Source organism: Asterias amurensis, chromosome 4 (assembly GCF_032118995.1).
Source record: "Asterias amurensis chromosome 4, ASM3211899v1".
NCBI lineage: Eukaryota > Metazoa > Echinodermata > Asteroidea > Forcipulatida > Asteriidae > Asterias > Asterias amurensis.
In genome coordinates, this window is record NC_092651.1 from 14,414,106 (window position 1) to 14,436,265 (window position 22,160).

At 40.0% G+C, this 22,160-nt stretch overlaps 1 long non-coding RNA gene and 1 other non-coding gene across 2 annotated transcripts in view; both read left to right on the forward strand.

The window, feature by feature from the left end:
• Nucleotides 1-14,961, forward strand: part of LOC139936724 (uncharacterized) — a 126,271-nt gene extending 111,310 nt beyond the window's left edge. The window contains exons 2-4 of the long non-coding RNA XR_011786007.1: nucleotides 11,855-12,051; nucleotides 12,451-12,623; nucleotides 13,595-14,961. This is a non-coding gene — a long non-coding RNA (uncharacterized lncRNA). The remainder of the gene's footprint in view (nucleotides 1-11,854; nucleotides 12,052-12,450; nucleotides 12,624-13,594) is intronic.
• Nucleotides 12,909-13,093, forward strand: LOC139936773 (small nucleolar RNA SNORA53). The gene has a single exon (XR_011786027.1). It is a non-coding gene; the product is annotated as a small nucleolar RNA SNORA53 (small nucleolar RNA).
• Nucleotides 14,962-22,160: the final 7,199 nt, after the last annotated feature.

The window sequence follows — 22,160 nt, forward strand, 5'->3', positions numbered from 1 at the left end:
AAATGCTCAAAAAAAGTCAAACTTTTGCTCGTTTACCCATCCCGCACTGATAGAATGTGTTCAGTAGTCGTTTCTGTATCATTTGAAACCATAAAATCACGCGAAATTTGTTGACCTGAAGTCTGAAAATTTTGTGATGCCGGCATCACAGATTGTTTATAATTTTGGCCCAAAAACCCAAACTTACAAAATGCTCAATAAATCTCAAACTTTTGCTCAATTACCCATCCCTCACTGATAAAATGTGTTCAGTAGTCCTTTCTGTATCATCTGAAACCATAAAATCACCCAAAATCACATATTTTTTATAAATTTTGGCCCAAAAACCCAAACTTACAAAGTTCGCAATAAATCTCAAACTTTTGCTTGTTTACCCATCGACACAGATATTTTGTGACGCCGACATCATAGTTTTCAGTAGTCTGTTTTGTATCATTGGGAACCATGCAATCATCGGAAATTTGTTGACCTCAAATCTGAAATTTGACTATACGTTGCCAGATGCAATTGTGTTTGCCATGCAATACTGTCCGCTTCTGATACAATTGCACATGCAATCGTGTACGGGGCTATGCAAAAACCTTCTAAAGACATGTACATGACTGTACTACATGTATGTGCGCGCGTAAGCGAGCACGCTTGCACTGAACCTCCATTTTTGCAGCAGGAGTATTTCTCATGTCATTCATGACATGCTCTTACATACAGCTTGTACAAAAAATGGCGAACGTGTACCGTCGACCAAGGGTGTTTAATTTACTGCAGGGACGGTTTTGCTCTGAATTACACAACTGCCTATGCAAAAGTGTCCGGGAGGACACAATTTCATTATGCAGCAGCGTCTGGGCGGACACTATTGCTCATATGCAAAACCGTTCCGCAGACATTTGTGCATATTCAATAAAAATCCAAACTCACCAGTTTCTCAATATATTATCTGAATATTTTGGTTGTATACCCAGTACCGACTGATAAAATGTCTTCAGTAGTCTGTTCTGTATCTTTGGGAACAATGAAGTCATCAGAAATTTGTTGACCCAAATCTGAATTTTTGACCATACTGGCATGGTAGATTTTAATTTCTGACCAAAAATCAAAACTCCCAAATTTCTCAATAAATCTAAATCGTTTTGGTTGTATACCATAGAGTTATATAGAAGAACTAGAGGGCGCACGAGTGATGCTTCGTGCACAAACGCCACGGTGACAAGCGCGTCATTCTGCACGCGGGTTGAATATGAAATACACGTTTGAGGTTTTTTTTATTGAACGCTCACGCGATGCTGTATGTTCAACTTACAAAATGGTTGCACAAACACACACTGTGAGATAGCTGCTTTGTCAACTTAGAAAATGGCCGCCTGCTCGTATACAGGCCAGTGCATGCTGTAGTTCTTATATGTGACAGGTATAAAGTAATACCCCCCACAAAACTATTTTCTTATGCATTCAATTTCCTTTTTAATGAATATTCATATCCTCGGGCGCCACCAACGGCGACCCCTCCGTCATTATTCTCTGCGTCGGAGACGAACGAACATTGAATATTCCCTTCGTCTTCTTTTACAGGTAAAACAACATTCCATTCTTTTATTTTACTTTGCTATCACATTTTAGAATTATATTAAATAGTACTCACCTAGTTTGTCTCTTTTCGTACCTACACTTTACTTGACCGAGTTTGGTAAAAATGCATTATTTCCGATGTTTTACTAGTACCGTATACATCGTTGTGTTATTTGATATTTGTAGAAGTGAAACGAAGGTTTATGCTTTGTAAATACTTGTTGCCTTTGAGTACCATTTCATTGTTTAAATATCTAAATCAATTGAGGTTCAAGGAAACCGTCGATTAGTTATTCCTAAGGTTTGTTCTTTTCTATACAATTAATTCGTTAGAAGGGTTCGGTCGCAAGATGGCGACCGACCAGGAGTTTTGGCGGGAAATACGTTCTTTGTTTAAGAGTTAATGGGTTATTATTTCCTTTGGAGCACATTGTTTATAAGTGTTGATGTTCCTTCCCAGTACAATTTATACGTGAACATAAGGGATAAGTCAATTAATTGTTTATGGTATTTTCCTTTAATAGATTGGTTCATTCCGTAATAGTGTAGTTATTTCATTTGTAAATAATATTGTGCTTTAATTTATTTTTATTATATTATCACGTGTCATTATTCTCTGCGTCGGAGACGAACGAACATTGAATATTCCCTTCGTCTTCTTTTACAGAATAAACGTTATAACTGCAGCCAAAGTGTCCTCGTATCCCTCATTTTGACCTCAAAGTTAGAGTGTCACATTTGGTGGAGAATCCGGGTACGAGGAGCCACCTACGGCTGCTGAGATAGAAGTGGACCTATACCGACACTTCTTCGTCAACAACACTACCATTTCCGTCTGATGTCCTAAATCCAGAGATCTACCCCTAAGCTACCGTGTGAGTCTGATGTCTTGAATCCAGAAATCTACCCCTATTGCTACTGTTTGGCGTCATACCATTTGAACAGAAGGAAGGATGTTACTACCCACTGGACCTTGATGTATTTCCCGGAGTAACTACACAATCGCTAACTGATCAAGAGGGGCCACTCCCCGATTTGCCTTATTTGGACAGATTAGCGCCGGTTTGAACTGAACCCCCACTTCAAATCGTTCACGACGGAGATGAGGACAACGGCCGGTCATCTAACATTCGGACGGAATTGTAATCATTGAACGATTGACATTCCCGGGAGTGTAAAACACAATGACATTGTGGTTTCTTTTGTAGACTCACCTGAAGGAGAACACAAGTAATAGTTATTGTCACGACTAATTGCTAAACGATCGGTCTGAGAACTAATCCAACCTGAATACCCGAGAGTACAATAACCGCAACCGCAGAAGGAATTCGGTACTCAAACCTGAACTATTGTACCATTGAGCAACGATATCCTTTCATTGTGCATCATTGTATTTTATCAATTGTTTACTCTCAAATGGAATTCTGACTATTGCATGACAGGTGTAACTATTTAAACCAGGTGCTGCTTTTGTAAAGAATCCTTTGTGCTTAATTTAGTTACGCACTGCGCTCTTTGCTTTTTGTTACAATGAACAGCGGCACTTAGCATTTTTGGACTAGCTTAGCTCGAATTAAGGATTTGCCCATAATGGTTATAAGCCCTCCCTGCAAGAAACAAAATTCCATTGTTCTGGTGTATTTGAAATTTCATAAGTGAGAATTGTTTTGTGATACCATATTGCCGAATATTAACTTCATTTAATCTTTTTGACAATTGAACATAATTGTTTTGGGTTCTACTTTTGAATTTTGAAGTATATTCATTGAGGTACATGCATTGTTTTTACTTATAATTGGTGGTAATTCAAAGTCTGCTAGTTGCTCTGGTACCCAGCAGCATGGCTACTTCAAGACGTAAACTAGGGTTACGACAAACGGAAGAACACCTATTCCCTACTCCATCATCAATCCGTGGTCATCCACAAACCAGAAGTTCACCCCTCCATCGGTTTTCTTCCGCCCGTCAAGATGGTCCAGAGACTTCGCACACCCCACCGCTTCACACATCTACGACCCGTACCGCACAGCCCCTTAGTCCTTCGATCGATCGACTGATCCGGACTCCGCCTCCACCACCCCGTCTCTCAACTGGCGTACTAGAGGACATCCAACACTCTAGAGCACTCGGAGACGAAATCCTAGCTGACATTGCTGAGATAGGACACCGTTTGTCAGAAAACAAACGCTATCAGACACAACAAGCGAGAAATCAACCCAAGCCATTGTATGACGTACAAGCCCACCGAACTACCAGACAGGATTCATCGACACCAGTCTATCCAAACACTCAATACCACAATGGCGACCTTCTAGGGAATCAACCACAACCATTTCCAAGCCAAGTACCAGTGCATCTGATGCCCTCCCATCAAGTCAAAAGTGTGCCCGTCTACACCGGAAGAGAAGGTTCCAACATCGCTATCGAAGACTGGATCAGAGATACCAAATACTTGATCGACAGCACTTCTATGTCAGCCCAGATGCAGTTTGGAACAATTGTCAGGTACCTCGGTGGAGCTGCTAGAAAACTGGTTCTAAACTTAACGCCCCGTCATCAAACACCGGAACACGCGTTTGCCGAACTAAGATCCCAGTTTGGAGACATTTCAATGCTTGGAGATCCACTTGCTGACTTTTATGAAAGATTTCGACACCCTAATGAGTCGCCAGGCATCTACGCAGTAGAACTAGAAGCAACTCTTAGAAGCGTGGAGGAAAGAATGAATAACAATCATCCCCTGCCGAACCGTAATAAGATGTTAACTCAACAGTTCATGCGGGGAGTACGTGATGAGAAGGTGACAAATAGACTAGCTCCAATGAAACCCAGGGAAATGGAATTTCATGAACTCCAAATCGAACTGAGACAAATAGACAGAGAAGCTCGTGCATCGAACATGTTCAAACCTAAAGTACCGATGCAATCTCAAGACACCCCTGCGAAAGCAACGTCACAACCAATACAGGCTCAACAGAAGTATCCGAAGATGAACACGAAACCACACGCTACTTCCCCGCCTGGTGCTAAGAGCACAGATGGAAACCATGATAGTGATGACGTTATCCAGACTCTCATACTCAAGTTTCGGGAGCTTGCACAGAAAGTGGAAAATCTGACTGCCAAACAGACGAATGCGCAGACGTACACGCCATACCAGCAGCCGATGTATCCCCCACAACATCAACAAGGGTACCAGCCTCATAACCCTAGAACTTATGATCGACAAGGTGGTCCAAGAGCGTTCGTGTGTCACAGATGCGGCAACGAGGGTCACATTGCTAAGGGATGCCGGTCACAGCCTTTAAACTTCCAGGGCCCACGGTCAGAGGGCAAGCCGTCGGACGCCCGGAGCTCAGCCCAATAACTCTTTCTCCATCACAAGGTAGTCTGGTTACCTCCACAATACAGCAGGCTAACCAGAAGTGTGGGCAGGCTGTTCACCAACGACTGATTGGCCCTCAGAACGAAGACTTCGTCGAAGTAAATGGTAAAACCTGCAAGGCTCTCATCGATTCTGGCTCACAGATTTCCTCTATAACTGAAGACTTGTGGAAGACACACCCTGACCTTAACCTGATTGAGCTGTCTACATCCGACGTGCGTATAGAAGGAGCAAGTGGGCAACGTGTCTCATACTTGGGCGTACTTCCGATATCGCTTACAGTTTTGGACATCCACTACAGAGACGTGCCCGTGTTTGTTGTTCCCACTGATGACTACCGGCGACGTGTTCCTGTTTTAATTGGCACCAACGTTATCCGTGCGTCTAAGCGAGACCAACAGCAAATAAGAGGCGATGACTTCATGAAACAATGCGGAGATGAGAACCTCGCCTGGCATACGGCATACATGAACACTGCTAACTGTGAGAAAGAGGAGCTCAGCGGGAGATTAGGCTACGTAAAGTATCTTGGTCCTCACCGTACAACAGTTCCTGCCGGTGAAGAAGTCGAAGTTATCGGCCAAGCCCCACCAAACCCGACTGGCCAAACATATACTGCAGTTGTTGAGGGACTACCAAGCAGCGCTTCGTGTTTAAGAATCGCACACATAGTCACTGACGTCACCCGCAATCGGAAAGTAACAGTACGAGTCTGTAATACATCTACAAGGCCCATCACTCTCCATCGTAACTCAAAGTTAGCAGAACTATCCCAAGTCATTCACGTTGAGCCCGAGTGCCAAAAGCCGATAACGACAGCAGAAGGAAGTGTATCTGAAGTAAAACGACATCAAGATGTTCAACTGGACACGCCAGAAAAGGAACCAAAAGGGGTTCCAGCCCTGGATCTTTCTTCTTCAGCAATCAAAGATGACTTCGAGAGAAAACAGCTGGAGGATCTCCTTCTGAAATATTCAGATGTTTTCTCCGTCAATTCTCAGGACTTTGGTCACACCTCGACTATAAAGCACAGCATTCCCCTCATCGACAAGCAACCTTTCCGTCTTCCATACCGACGAATCCCACCTGCGCTCTACGAATCAGTTAAAGACGAACTAGCACGAATGGAAAAGTCAAAAGTTATCCGACGTAGCTGTTCACCGTACGCATCCCCAATAGTTGTAGCCCACAAGAAGGACGGCTCTATAAGACTGTGTATTGACTACCGACAACTTAACAGCAGAACAGTGAGAGATGCGTTTCCCCTTCCGCGGATTGAGGAATCATTGGACGCACTGGGAAATGCGTCACTATTTAGCACGTTAGACTTAACATCTGGCTACTGGCAGGTTGAAATGGAGGAGCAAGACAAGCATAAAACGGCATTCTCTACACCTACAGGACTATTCGAGTGCAACAGGATGCCGTTTGGTTTGCAAAACGCCCCGGCGACATTCCAAAGGCTGATATCAACCTGCTTACGAGACCTCAATTTTTCTACCTGCCTGTTATACCTAGACGACATCATTGTGTTTTCTTCATCTTTCGAAGAGCATATTCAACGTCTAGACAAGGTCTTCGCTTGCTTGAAACAGCACGGTCTTAAGCTTAAACCGTCCAAGTGCAATCTCCTTCAACAGAAAGTGAAGTACCTTGGCCACATTGTGTCTGCAGAGGGCATCGCCACAGATCCAGACAAAGTTCTACAAGTCCAGAATTGGCAACGACCCAGTACCAGAAAAGAACTCCTTCGATTCCTTGGTTTTACGGGATACTGTAGACGTTTCATCAAGGGGTACTCCAACATAGTGGCACCCCTCTACCAGCTAACTTCAGGTGACCCCAGAAGAAATAAACAAGGCAAGAGAAAGCCGTCACGTCCTGCACCACCGTACATTTGGACAGCCGAATGCGAAGAAGCATTTAGAACTTTGAAGACACTTATGACGACTGCCCCGATCTTGGCCTATGCCGACTACAGCAAGCCATTCATCCTACAGATTGATGCGTCAGGAACAAGCCTTGGTGCTGTCTTAAGCCAACTTCAAAACGGCAAAGAAAGAATCATCGCTTATGCAAGCCGAGGTCTTTCTTCATGCGAGAAGCGATATCCTGCACACAAGTTGGAATTCTTATCCCTCAAGTGGGCGATGACAGACAAATTAAGAGACTACCTCCTTGGTGCCCAAACTACAGTGTTGACAGATAACAACCCACTTCTGTATGTAACTACCAGTGCAAAGTTAGACGCAACAGGGCAACGATGGGTCGCAGCACTATCACAATTTAACTTCTCCGTCAAGTACAAGCCAGGCAAAGATAACGCTGCGGCCGATGCTCTATCAAGGAAGTGCAGCCAAGTTTCAACTATGACGTCCATCGACCCCAACATGCAAACCAAGAAGATACCTGCTGATGTAGTGAAGGCAATCTGTGAATGCCACCAACAAGAATCATTCTTCTTCGTAGAGCCGATAGCGTTACAGTGTCAGGCAGCCACCATACGGAGTACAAAGTCATACCATCCAGCCGGAAGCACAGATCTACCAAATATACCCCATAAGGAATTGGCCATTGCTCAGAGAGACGATCTCAACATAGGCAGAGTTATACTCTACATGGAGCGTGGAAAAAGACCAACACACACTGAGAAGCTAAGGGAGTCACCAGACTGCTTACCGTATTTCCGACAGTGGGAAAAACTCTGCATAAAAGATGACATCCTTTACCGGATGAGGAAATCCCAAGATGGAAAACCTTCACTGCAACTAATGCTCCCAGCACAATACCAAGACATCGCACTAACAGCACTACACAACGATATGGGTCACATGGGCTTGGATAGAACCCTTGACATGGTTCGCGCTAGATTCTTCTGGCCAAAGATGGCGGATGATGTAAAGCGATGGTGTGACAAATGTAAACGATGCTGTCTGCGCAAAACTTCAGAAACCAAAACAAGAGTTCCCCTTGTATCTATCGTCACCAGTGAACCGATGGAGCTACTATGCATCGACTACCTAAAGCTTGAACGGTCAAAAGGCGGTTTTGAGAATATCCTCGTAGTGACGGACCACTTCACTAAGTACGCTCAAGCCTACCCTACGCGTGACCAAAAAGCGGAGACTGTCGCCAAAGTTCTATGGACAGATGTCATCCAGCATTACGGCTTTCCACAACGAATCCATGCCGATCAAGGGCGCAACTTCGAAAGCAAATTAATAGCAGAGATTTGTAAGGTTGCAGGGATCAAGAAAAGTAGAACAACACCCTATCACCCCCAGGGAAACGGGCAAACGGAGCGGTTTAATCACACACTTCTTTCAATGTTAGGAACCCTGGAAGAGCAACAGAAAAAGAACTGGAAAGAACACGTCAGTTCCATGACTCACGCCTACAATTCCACCAAGCATGAGACAACAGGATACGCGCCATTTTACTTAATGTTTGGAAGACACGCCAACTTACCAATTGATCTAATGTTCGGCCTCGGAACAAGCGACCTAAGCCAACCCACCTACGAAGAGTTCGCAATAGACCTGAGAGATCGCCTACAATATGCGTACAAGACCGCCAGTGATGCTGCTAGACTTGCCAAAAGCAAACAGAAACGCCTCTATGATAGGGGAACCAAAGAAGCACCCCTTCAACTCGGCGATAGAGTACTCGTACAAAACAAACACATTATTGGGACACAGAAACTAAGAGACAGATGGGAGCCTTACCCCTACGTGGTGATTTCCAAGCAACCCGACCTACCGGTCTACACCGTCCGTTCGACGCATAGTGCAAAAGAGAGGGTTCTACATCGAAACTTACTCACCCCATGTATGTTTCTTCCTACTGATGAGAACGGCACCATCCCGCAAGAAAAAACACTAACAGATGTAGAGACCATGGAAGACACGTTTATCGGCGCAAGTCAAACCCCAGATGACGAAATACAAACAGAAAAAAACACAACCTCAGAAGAATCAGAAGAGGAAACCGATATCGCCTTTGTTCCCGTGGCTATACATTTACCAAGGGAACAATCTACATCACAAGTATTGCCTTCTTCACCATCCACACCAACCCCAGTCAACGTTTCCTCTGACACATCAACATCACTTGTGAAGAACGAATACACAAACACACAAGAAGAATCTCATTGGTCTGCAAATCTCTCAGATGACGTCAGGATATCCTCACCGGAGCAACCACCAAAGAGCCCCACAGCACCAGTCATAGAAACACAAGACACTGGCCGACCAAAAAGAATACGGAAACCTGTTGTGAGATTTACATACGATTTTCTTGGGCAAACCAAAATTCATCGAGCGACTCCAACAAAAGAAGACATCTACAGAGATAAACTTGAGGCAGGAAGACAAATATTCAGCAACTGGAAGTCTCCTGAGATGTCAGCGACTCGGAAAAAGGTCTATCTTCAATTAGCCAGAAAAGAAACTGTCATTTTAGGGGAACATTGAATTTTTTAACTTAACAGAAGGTCTTTCGAACTGAGGAATCGGGAAAATAGATGTCCTTAGTTGCGAGATACTTTCAATTATGTGATTATGTAGTATTGGTTATATTTTTGACATGTAAAAGGTATTGTGGTTTATCAAACGGTTAAAAAAAAAAAAAAAAAAAATTAACAGTTGTTTTGAGTTACCCAGCCATTACATTATGTTTGCATTTCAGTAGACCTATACACAAAGTGAGGCCAGCGCCCATTCAAAATTTGAGCGTGTTTAAAGGTGTCTTTGTAAATAATTGTTGATTTAAAATGTGTAGCGTAAAAAGACGCACATTTTGTGCTAGAACTAAATTAAAATGTCGAGGACGACATTTTTTTTCACACAGGGGGATAATGTGACAGGTATAAAGTAATACCCCCCACAAAACTATTTTCTTATGCATTCAATTTCCTTTTTAATGAATATTCATATCCTCGGGCGCCACCAACGGCGACCCCTCCGTCATTATTCTCTGCGTCGGAGACGAACGAACATTGAATATTCCCTTCGTCTTCTTTTACAGGTAAAACAACATTCCATTCTTTTATTTTACTTTGCTATCACATTTTAGAATTATATTAAATAGTACTCACCTAGTTTGTCTCTTTTCGTACCTACACTTTACTTGACCGAGTTTGGTAAAAATGCATTATTTCCGATGTTTTACTAGTACCGTATACATCGTTGTGTTATTTGATATTTGTAGAAGTGAAACGAAGGTTTATGCTTTGTAAATACTTGTTGCCTTTGAGTACCATTTCATTGTTTAAATATCTAAATCAATTGAGGTTCAAGGAAACCGTCGATTAGTTATTCCTAAGGTTTGTTCTTTTCTATACAATTAATTCGTTAGAAGGGTTCGGTCGCAAGATGGCGACCGACCAGGAGTTTTGGCGGGAAATACGTTCTTTGTTTAAGAGTTAATGGGTTATTATTTCCTTTGGAGCACATTGTTTATAAGTGTTGATGTTCCTTCCCAGTACAATTTATACGTGAACATAAGGGATAAGTCAATTAATTGTTTATGGTATTTTCCTTTAATAGATTGGTTCATTCCGTAATAGTGTAGTTATTTCATTTGTAAATAATATTGTGCTTTAATTTATTTTTATTATATTATCACGTGTCATTATTCTCTGCGTCGGAGACGAACGAACATTGAATATTCCCTTCGTCTTCTTTTACAGAATAAACGTTATAACTGCAGCCAAAGTGTCCTCGTATCCCTCATTTTGACCTCAAAGTTAGAGTGTCACATATATATAACTCTATGTTGTATACCCAGTCTCGACTGATAAATGTCGTCAGTAGTCTGGTCTGTATCTTTGGGAACCATGAAATCGTCAGCACTTTGTTGACCCCAAATCTGAATATTTGACCTTACCGGCACATGGTCGAATTATTTTATTTCGAACCAAAAATCCATACATACAAAATTCGCAATAAATCTGAATATTTTGGTAGTATACCTATTCCGACTGATAAAATGTCTTTATTAGTCTGTTCTGTATCATTGGGAATCATTAAATAATTGGAAATTTGTTGACCCCAAACCTGAATGTTTGACTATACCGGCATGGTCGAATTATTTCATTTTGGACTAAAAATCAAAACTTAATTTATTGAGAAATTTGAATATTTTGGTTTTATGCCTAGTCTCGACTGTTAACATGTCTTCAGCAGTCTGTTCGGCATCAATTGGAACCTTAAAATCATATGAAATTTGTTGACCCCAAATCTGAAACTTTGACCATACCGGTGACAGATGCATTTGTGTTCGCCATGCAATACTGTCCGCTCTGGATACTTTTGCACATGCAATCTTTTCCGGGGCTATGCAAAAAACTTTCGGCGGTTATGTACATAACTGTACTACATGTATGTGCGCCTGTAAGCGAGCGTGCATGCACTGAACCTATGTACATGCAGCATGAATATTCACATATTTTAAAAACGCCTCTTTTTTCAAGAGGTGCTGCGTTCTTAAAAAGTAGCCCTGTCCTGCTTTGATCCCTGTTTGCAGTGTGAAACGGTCGCACAATATCCGGATTGGAAGTCACACAAGTATTAACCAAAAAGCTGATTTCCTATAGAGCTAGTGTAAAACATAGTGTATATCCATGTTGAAATTTTACCACCAACCCTATCCGGATAAGGTTTGACACGGATCAAAGGTCAATAGTGTGAAAAGGCCTAATGTCTAATTATGTTATAAAAATACTGTTACTTAATTACAAATATAACTTTTATGTAGGCTATTTTTAGTGTAGGCCTATATTCTAACTATGTTTTAATAATAAAAATAATACTTTTGAACTTCTAGTACACTATGGATCATTTTTGTGTTATCAAAATGATTAAAGGTAAACTAGATTTAACTTTTTGTTTCTTCTCATGACAGACGCTTTACAGCAACTTATTGGGTGAGGAACATACTTGTGTATGGAACATCGTTGTACCTAACAGCCTCCGCAAGTGCAGAGTTCTTTGCTGACATTGCACTGTCACCGATGGAAGCAGTCAAGGTGCGCATTCAAACAATGCCAGGATTCGCAAATACATTAAGGGAGGTTGAACCAAAGCTTTGGGCCATGGAAGGTATTAGAGGATAGGTCATTTAGAATTTTATAATAGTTTTTTTTTTATATTGGACAAGGGCCAAATCTCATCAAGCTTTTTAGCAGAAAATTGTTGAACCAGTTTCTTTGCTAAGCAATAGTTATGGGTTGAACCAGTGGCACCACCGGAACATCATGGAATGTTGGCTGGTAACCTGTATTTGCTTAGCCTTCTTTTCTTGTGCTTAGCAGGTTTCTGTGCTTCATAAAATTGGCAATGGCCATACCATTCCAAACCCATAGGCAAGAAAACTTGATTTGTTTTGTTTAGTTCTGTACATTGTTTGCTACCTTGGTTGTTTTGACTATTTGGTGTATATGATTTATTTCAAAACTTATATGCGAGTTTAAAGAATATTTCTAAACCTTTCTCCCATAGATTCTATTAAGGTCTGCCTCCACTCTGGTTGAGACAAATCTCATACACAATGATGAAGTTTGCTTGCTTTGAGAGACATGTAGAGTTCTTGTACAAAAATGTAGTCCCAAAGCCACGCTCCGACTGCACCAAATCAGAACAGCTTGTGGTCACCTTCTTAGTCGGTTACATTGGTAAGTGATTTTTTTTTCTTTGTTCGATATCCTGAAATTTTCATTAACACATGTTGTACTAGCTGTCAACTCTTAACTTATATAAAATTGTGCAGAGAACAGTCCTAATGCACACAGGGTTGGACAAATCAACCACAAGTTTGAGTCGCCTGCATGTTTTTATTTTCACTAGCTATTTGCTGTGCATTGCACAGAGTGCAAGATGGATTTTACTCTCAGTATTAGGTACTTTCTACAAAGTATGACAGGGTTGTGGACCTTGGTTTTTATTGCATGAATGTACCTCACACACTTCCTTAGATCCGCTCTTGGGATGGTATTACAGTTTAGTTATCATGTAATGGGTGACTTTCTGTAGAGCCATTCAGCAACACTATTAATGTTGTGTTCCATGGGAGTGCTTGAGTCATTGGTGTGTAAGAGTAGAATACCTCCGCTATGAGCAAAATAGTACATATTGTGATGACCTCTTTATGGCTCGACGTTCACCACCCATCTGCATCAACATGTTCTTTGTTGATGTTAGATTCAAGTGAAGGTGTCGAGGCATTTGGTCAACTTTGTACACATGGTGTCATGCTTGTGATGGGGACATTAGTTTTTTTCAATTTGTGTTTTACATTGACATTTAGTGGGAGGGAGTATTTATTCTGTCAGTTTGTTTCATGGTTTAATAAATAAAATGTAGCAAGGGGTTTCATAAGCCATTTTGAGATATGGTGGACACACTACTATAAGCACTGTATGGTTTGTGTAAATCTGTCTGTATACACCCAAACCACACAGTGCACTCCTATAGTGGCCACCATATCTCAAAAAGGTTTATTGCGGAACTGGGCCTTTTACTTTTCATTCATTTGAAAATCCTGACATGTATTGTCTCGGTTAGTATCCAGACTTGTATTAATAATCCAGATGTTCATAATTCAATTCATCCAGTCTCTGCTTGATCTCTTTTCTTGTCCTTATAGGTTTGTGGAAGGGTTTGGTTGGTACCTTTACTGCTGTACAATGGTTCATCTATGACTCGATTATAATAAGGTGTACTTCCGTCTGCCCCGCCCACCACCACCAGAGATGCCAGAGAGCCTCAAGCAGAAGTTGGCTGCCAAATAGGTCAATTTAGAAATCCACATAAACCCAGTTAGATAAAAATAAATCAAATTTATTACAGAAATATTTAACTAGGAAAAAAACACAAAGACAACAATTACCATCGTTGTTGATATTTTGTTTTGGTTTGTGGGTTTTTAAAACTGAACTTCTCATGAACACATCATTTAAAATAAAAATTTAAGACTTGAAGACTGGTTATTTAAAAACAATATTTTGGTTTTCAGTTTATCCCACCCATGATGAAAACAAATTAACAATTGTGATCAATAAAGACACCTTTTCCATTCTCTGTTGTTAATTCAGACACACATTTGAAAAATGATTTGACATTGACCGTATAGACTGGACCCTAAGTCCCACAGGAATATTTTTTTCATAGTGATCCTTTGAGTGAGAAAACAAAACCCAAATCCTTCCTTTATTTTTGTCAACTAAGTTGCCGTGCTGTCTTTATGAGATACTGTCAAGAGGGAAGGTGTGTTCTTCTGAACCTTTGAACTTATTTATTGATGTTATAACAGCTCAACATACCTTTTGTGTTGAATTCATTCTAACAACATTTTAAAGGTATGATTTTGAAACATTGGAGCACAGGTTGGGCACTCAGAAACCTTTTGCTCCACTAAACCAGAAACATCATATGTGCTTAAGGGTTAGGAGAAGTAGACAATGAAGTTACCAGAAAGGTCGATTAATGTCAATGATGAAAGCAATCAAATTTCTGCATAAGTGTTTTTCTTTCTTTCATTATTCTCTTTTAAATGTCCACAGGTTTTTTTATTTTATGCATATCTCTCTTGGGATACACTAAGTGAGAATACTAATCTTTGACAATAACCAAAGGTGTCCAACTAACTTTAATTATTAGCTCTTATGTAGAAATCAAAACTTGGAGTTGAACAATAAACAGATTTTCATTATCAATTTGCAGTCAGAGGGTGATCCATTAATCACAATATAAATAACATGAACATGAATTTAGTATAGCAGTGATGACAATTGGAAATTGTCTGTGAAATGAATGGATGTACAAAATAGTATTTTTTAAGAATGTTAATAGCAGTGTTGTCATTGATTGAGACTTTAATGTAATATTTATGATAGACATTAAATTGCACAATATGACTGTGTGAAGGTTCTAGCCATTCATTCAACATATATTTCATAAGAAGTGTGAATCAATGAACTGACATTATCATGTGTTTTGCAGCAGAGCAAAATAATAAACGAAACTTATGACATCGGTTATCAAAATAAGGTGTTTCTTGTCGGATTTGAGTTTGTATTAACATGGTTTTACTCCCAATGACCCTGTCCTGGCCTGTTGTAATTCAGTGCCTAAAGGCACTGGACGCTTGTAATTACTAAATTAAAAATTAACTGTCAATATAAAACTTACTTGGCTGTTGATAGTATAAATCATTGTGAGAGACGGCTCTTTCTAAAGTAACAAGGTTTTTGAGAGCGGCAATTTCTCACTTGTATATTAAAAGAGGAATAATTAAGCAACAAAAGTTTCCCCATAACTGCCATATGTGAGGGAAGGCAATAAAAACTAATCTTAACAGCGGTTCGGAACTTTTCGTGTGCTCTCGGAACATTCCGGCACAGTTCGCGATGATCCCCCACGCAGCAGGTTTGGGGAGTTGTTACATAAGAGTGGACTAACCACTAGGACCTGGTTGTTTATATTTTCATGTTTAAAAGATGCAAGCACTGCTTCAGACCTCAGCAGCAGGTTTGGGGAGTTGTGACATAAAAGTGGACTAACCACTGGGACCTGGTTGTTTTTATTTTCATGTTTAAAAGATGCAAGCACTGCTTCAGACCTCTTTATCAGATACATTTGTAGCACCAGGTTTGGGGAGTTGTTACATAAGAGTGGACTAACCACTGGGACCTGGTTGTTTATATTTTCTTGTTTAAAAGATGCAATTACTGCTTCAGACCTCTTTATCAGGTACATTTGTAGCAGCAGGTTTGGGGAGTTGTTACATAAGAGTGGACTAACCACTAGGACCTGGTTGTAACGCTCGGGTATTCTCCAATGGGCCGAACCGCTGTGGAGTTTAGTATTAAGTGCCTTCCATATGTGAGGGTGTGTTAATACGAAGTTTCCACTTTATATGGGGACTTAGGCCTACACAAAGTCCGCGCAGTGCTTTTTACAGTATTAATGAATGTGTAAAAGTTTAAGTGCAAAAGATGTAAATGTAGTGAATGCAACTAAGCTGTATGTGTGTGTCTGTCCTTAAGTTGAGCATGTAGGTCCTAATTACAATGGATCCCACAAAAGGCAATCTCAATAGGAACAATAAATGATCTCAAGGAAGTTTTAAAGCCATTGGACCCTTTCGGTAAACAGTTTTGTCCAAGGCCCACACTTTGTGTTTCACAAATTCTATATCAAATAACAAACCTGTGAAAATTTGGGCTTAATCGGTCATCGGAGTCGGGAGAAAATAACAGGAAAACCCACCCTTGTATCCGCGCCTTTCGTCGTGTCATGACATGTGTTTAAAATAAATCCGTAACGAGAATTGATATTGTTTTACTGTTTTCTCGAAAAGTAAAGCATTTCATAGAATAATATTTCAAGAGAAGTATTTCACCACTACCTTCTGTAAACCCTGTCAGTTATTTGTAAATCTGTGAACTTTTTTTTTTCCTGTACTGAAAGGGTTCAATGGCTTTAAGGGAACAATAGGTGAACAATAGACAGGACCCTTAATATATTTGGAATAACTTTCATAAAGCCGTGTAGCAGAAAGTGCTGCTGAAGGCTTGGTCACAAAATACTAGATTTCACCCCCTCCCAAAAAAAGTTAAGCCCCTCCCCGACCGATAACTTGATTGGCACACACCTGGCAAGTGAGGGCGCTCGCGTGGTGAAAATAAAGTCAATTAAAGTTTGCTAATTTCTCAAGGTGAATCTGTTATTTTATTCGAACGAATACTGGAATTTAAGCCGTAACCTAAACATTTTTATGAGGTAATATTAACATTTTATAGCTATAAATGATTAGAAAGCAAACAAACAAAGGATAATGAATTACGAAATTGTTTGAAAATGAGCCGCAAATACCGAGGCTAAGTGCGAGTTACACGTTTTGCAGTAGGTCATTAAATTTACTGTTGAAATACAAAACCAAAAATTTAACAATTTTTTTTCAAATTTCGGTTCACTTTTTTGAATAACTCGCCCCAAAGATTAGTTCCCCAAACGCACTACGACAGCGGTAATTTTGATGTACAGAAAACAAACATCCCTCAATAATTTGTAGAGTTGTTTGCGTACATATCTATACAATTAAAGACATCAGACACTATTGGTAATTTTCAAAGACTAGTCTTGACAGTTGGTGTATCTCAACAAATGCATAAAATAGCAAACCTGTGAAAATTCGAGCTCAATCTGTCGTCGAAGTTGCAAGATATTAATGAAAGAAAAACACCCTTGTCGCACCATGGTCACACGAAGTTGTGTGCTTTCAGATGCTTGATTTCGAGACCTCAAATTCTAAATCTGGGGTCTCAAAATCAAATTCGTGGAAAATTACTTCTTTCTCGAAAACGACGTCACTTGGGAGCTGTTTCTCACAATGTTTTATCACATCAACCTCTCCCCGTTACTCGTAATCAAGAAAGGTTTATTGATAGTAATTATATTTTGAGTAATTACCATAAGTGCCACTCCCTTTAAATAACCAAATGAATAAAAGCGTAATAAAAAACATGGACTGTGCAATTTAGGGGATGTTCGCTTTTTTTCAGGGACCATTCAACTTCTAGTCTCAGCTCCCTGGAAAATAAAAAGTAAAAACCATTGAGTTTCATTTTGAAGTTGCCGTAAACCACTGATATTAACTTTGGCACGGTAAGGCCATCCTATAATACTTCAACTAATTCGGACATGGGCATACAATTTCAATCCGGGGTCCACCCAAAAACACAAAAGCCATTTACTATTGATATGCAGATTCGGTCTTGAAAACCAATCAGCAACCGGGCGCTGTGTACAGGTTAGAAATCAGTGACAAAATGGCCGGAGTCCTTCAAGATTGAATGTCAACACTGCCCTGCGATGACCGTCTCCATTTGACTGCCACTTTTTAAGAGTTTTGCTTTAGATTTTTTAAATACCCATGTCAGGGAAGTAGTAGCTGAAAACACTTTTTACTGAATGTTGTAAAATACAGCAGATCGAGAAACTTCATGAGGACATTACAAGGCAAGTCCGGAACTCTCGCACGGGAGCTCCGGACTTGCCGTGCAAGTTGCATGCAGTAACCACGGCGTTAAGGTAAACAATGGAGTCAGCCCGGACAAAATGTTTACTTTTTGCGACTTCGACACTTTTAAGAGTTCAAAGAGTCTTTTTCATACATTCTTTTGATCTTTTTGAACATTCAAGTATGTCATTTTACTTCTTAAGGGGTGGCAGTCAGAAATGGTTAGGACCTGGGCCCGTTGACAGTCTGATTGACAGTGACACACATTATGATTAATGACAGTTGCCATGGTTGCCGTTGCCGTTTTATCAAGACTGCAGTTTACAGCAGAATGAGGATATGATGACACCATTCTCCATTGTCTCACATCATAATGTATCCTTTATGAAAACTAATTTTAACATACCTGCTTACTATTGATGAAGTTTTTGAAGATGTATAATTAAACTGTTCTTTTTGTAATCTAAAACAATTATGTACCAAAAGTTTTGGATTTCATTCCTACCCAAGTAATATCATGTGGGTTTTATCACCGTGATGTGGATTATTGTGATATTCTTTTAGCTGCGGAATGTAACCATTTCATTTGTTTGTTGATGTATTATCTGTTATGGTCTCTACGATATAAATTATTTAAAACACACATACAACCAAGAAACATGAACTAGTACAGTGTTGATGCTTTAAAGGCCCTCTACTTGAACCTTTTTCATAACAAGGAATGCATGTTGCCATTTAGAGCAGAAAAGACACCAGCCAGTTACTCTATTTCTTCCCTGTAAAAACATTATTTAAATTCAGTTTATCATTAACAAATCATCAAATAAAATGTCCCAAACTAAGCTACAACCAAAATTATAAATAGCTACAGTTGTTTGGAGAATTGGAACAATGGAATAAATTTCCTTATGCAACAGTAGTGCACAGTACAATTAAATGAAATACTGTTCACAAAAACTAATAGAAGAAAAATAAGCCATGAACAAAACAGGAACTTGGAGGAATTCATTTTTTTATGAAAATTTGTCAACTTCAATATACAAACTTAGAGCACAAGGACGATATTGGTAATTGGTAGTTTCCATGACTAGAACAACTTGTTTTTTTATAAGCCAAATAACTTTATTAAAGTTATTAATTTTAATGTTAATGTCGATCAAGCAACTCACAAGATCAAAACTAGTTGTTATACTAATTCTTAAAAACTCTTGTAGTTGTATAATGAGGCAAAAAACTTAATTAAAGTTATTATCAAACAACTCATAAGATCAAAACTTTTTGGTTCAAGAAATATTAGTCAAAGGAAAGTTGTTGACCATTACCATATTTACACCATATAAGTCTTGTGCAAATCTATAAATACTTGTGGAAGTACACTGTTACATGAAGAAACAAAATTGTTGGGTAGGTTATCATAATGCTGAAAATACCACACCATGGTAAATCATTCTGGAGGTGTCTGGCTCTTCATGGGATCCGGTTTCAATTTGGAAACCCTGCCTAGTGGCTAACTAGTGTATTTTAAATAATGAAAGTACAATAGTTTGCTCACCCTGGTTTGAATTTGTAAGCAGAATTAGACACCAGAATCATTCCTACTGCATGGTTTTCATTTAAAGCTTGGAGATGTTATACATGAACATAGTTTGCTGTGCACCCTGGATTAAAGCAGAATTGAACTTCAGAAATCCTGTTAGTGGAAGTACATAGCTTGCTGGTTGCAATTTTTAAGCAGAGTCATGAAACTTTGAAGAATACATGTATAATCAGTGGTATCGTCGTTGTCTAGAGTGTTTCACTCCACTGCAGGAGGAAATCCTCTTCACCAAATCTCCATCTCACTCTATTCAGCGCTGTTGTTGCCAAGCAATGCCCCTGTGTGAACTTAGTTCATCTCTTCATCTTCTGTTTTGTCGCCCTCTATTTCTTGTCCACATTCTTGGAGTCCAGTTGGTTGTTTTACATGCCCACCTCTTGTCATGCCTCCTTGCTAGGTGGCCTGCCCATCTCCACTTTTTTGATTTGATCGTCTTGATAATATCCTGCACCCTTGATTTCTTTCTTAGCTCCTGGTTCGTCACTGTCAAGATATTTCTCAGTTTTACTGATTATAGCGTTGCCTAATACCCGGAAATGTGTGTCTTATTAATATTACACTATTCTTCTTACAACAACGAAAGAAAATAAAATTGTTGTGCTCCTTCGCTACGCTCATATGCATGAAAAACAGTTTTACCCTTATGAACAACCAAAATAAGCACACAGATACGCAGTCAAGTATATTCTACAAATTTATTGAAAAACATGGGAATAAGGCCAGGATTCGGCCGACTCTGAAATTTGACAAAGAAAAATGCAGTAAGTGGGTTTTACCTCGTAAAAATATTATTTTCACCAGAAGCAGCAGAATAATGCCTGTACGAAGCCCCATCTTGGGCTTGACGAAAGCTTGAAGACCTTTTTTGTAGCTTCCTTCCTTCCAAATCTTTCAGGGCTGCTTCTTCAGCGATTAGGACTTTCTTTTGCACCTCTACCGACTAATCTTTCTTGCCGCCGCTTTCCAAGTGCTGGACAGTTACCCAACCGGCTTTACTTGAGTCTGCGATCTTGATCTTCTGTTTGCGATCGGTAGTTAGATCTTCTGCTTTGACGATGGTATCAAAAACTTCTTGTAAGTCGCTTTTTTGTAGAAGTGAGTTCTTCATCCGTGCGAGAAGAATCTCTAGCTCGCCGCAGAAAGCCTACTGTGCCGAGTTACCGGGCTTTGAGAGCTCCCGGGCTTCTAGTTTGTTCTTTATTACTTTCAGCTCAGTGTCGTCCTGAGGTTTGTTATTATTTGATAATGCCTCGAATTTTGAGTTAAAGTAGAGCTGGAACTTCTCAAATAAGGCGTTAGTGTCCAAGTTTCCAGGTTGCTCGGGCATAGACATCGTTAGAAATTTGTCGTAACAAACTAGTTTAACTCTGATAAAATGTTTTAAAGTATACTCAGCAACTGAAAAAGACCTGAACTGGAGACTCATAGATTCCTTTTGCTTATATACTATGTATACGCTTCAGCAGTTTGATATTATGCTTCAATGAGTTTGGAATGTAATGGCATGATCGATCTCAGTATGGTGACATCGATTGCCAGCGCCCTACGCACGTGACCCGGGGTGCTACACACACAATAATTTTGGCATTCAAACAGACAAAACTAAATAGACAATTCAATTAAGTTTCACTGTATTCTTCTTTACAATTCTGTAGACATCATTATTTACAATCATTTATATTTACAAACATTCTTAGTATCAGATTCAGTGGAGTCTTCACACAAGAATATAGACAATTTCAAGACTACTTTCCAGTGAAGACTTTCATTCGATTCAGTTGATTAATACTTTCAAGTCCTCACAAATTTATATACAATCACAATATAATTATTTGTTGAGTACTTCCAACCAGTTCAGTGGCTACAGTAACCATACATACGTACATGTAAGCCATCAAAGTTAATAACAGCAATCTTGATTCACCAATTTGGGTGCTGGCTCCTAACACTGCCTTTAAGTGTGGGTGAGGCTAGTCAAGGCCGCTCACTTGCCACGCCCTTGGCTTCTTCAATCGGTTTGGCCTTCTCGTCTCTCTCTCTCTCTTTCAAGCCTTTCTCAGGATGAATTTCCAGAACAACACTCAGTAATACTCTTGGCTCGGAACTCTTAGGTCGGAACTCGAAACTTGGAAACTCTTAGCTCAGACCTCAGAACCACGATTTCTACATCATGGTGTATCTTATCTGTACAGCGGCAACACTGACCCTGACGATTCTCACAAATAGATGATTGCACTCGGCACTGCCTTCAATAAATAGCCCACTACAAAAGTAATGTCTTCAAAAAGTCGCTGCCCAAAATATGTCTGCTGTAGCTGTAGCTACGCCCGATGACTATATTCTAGAGGTACTATCAAACTCACGTCTTCTCAATCTTGATTTGAAAATCATCTGCCCACTTTCCAGCTCTAACTCTGACTATACTCCAACTTGATCCATCATCATGTCGAGCGCCATCTAGAAGCTCGAGCCTGCCCAGTGATTTTTCTCCAGATGTTCCGGTCCAGCATGCAGGAGCGAAGTTCCTCAGCGCTGGTCAAGCCGGTGTCTCGTTTTAGTGTGTCTACAAAGGAGAGGCATCTTCTCCCACGC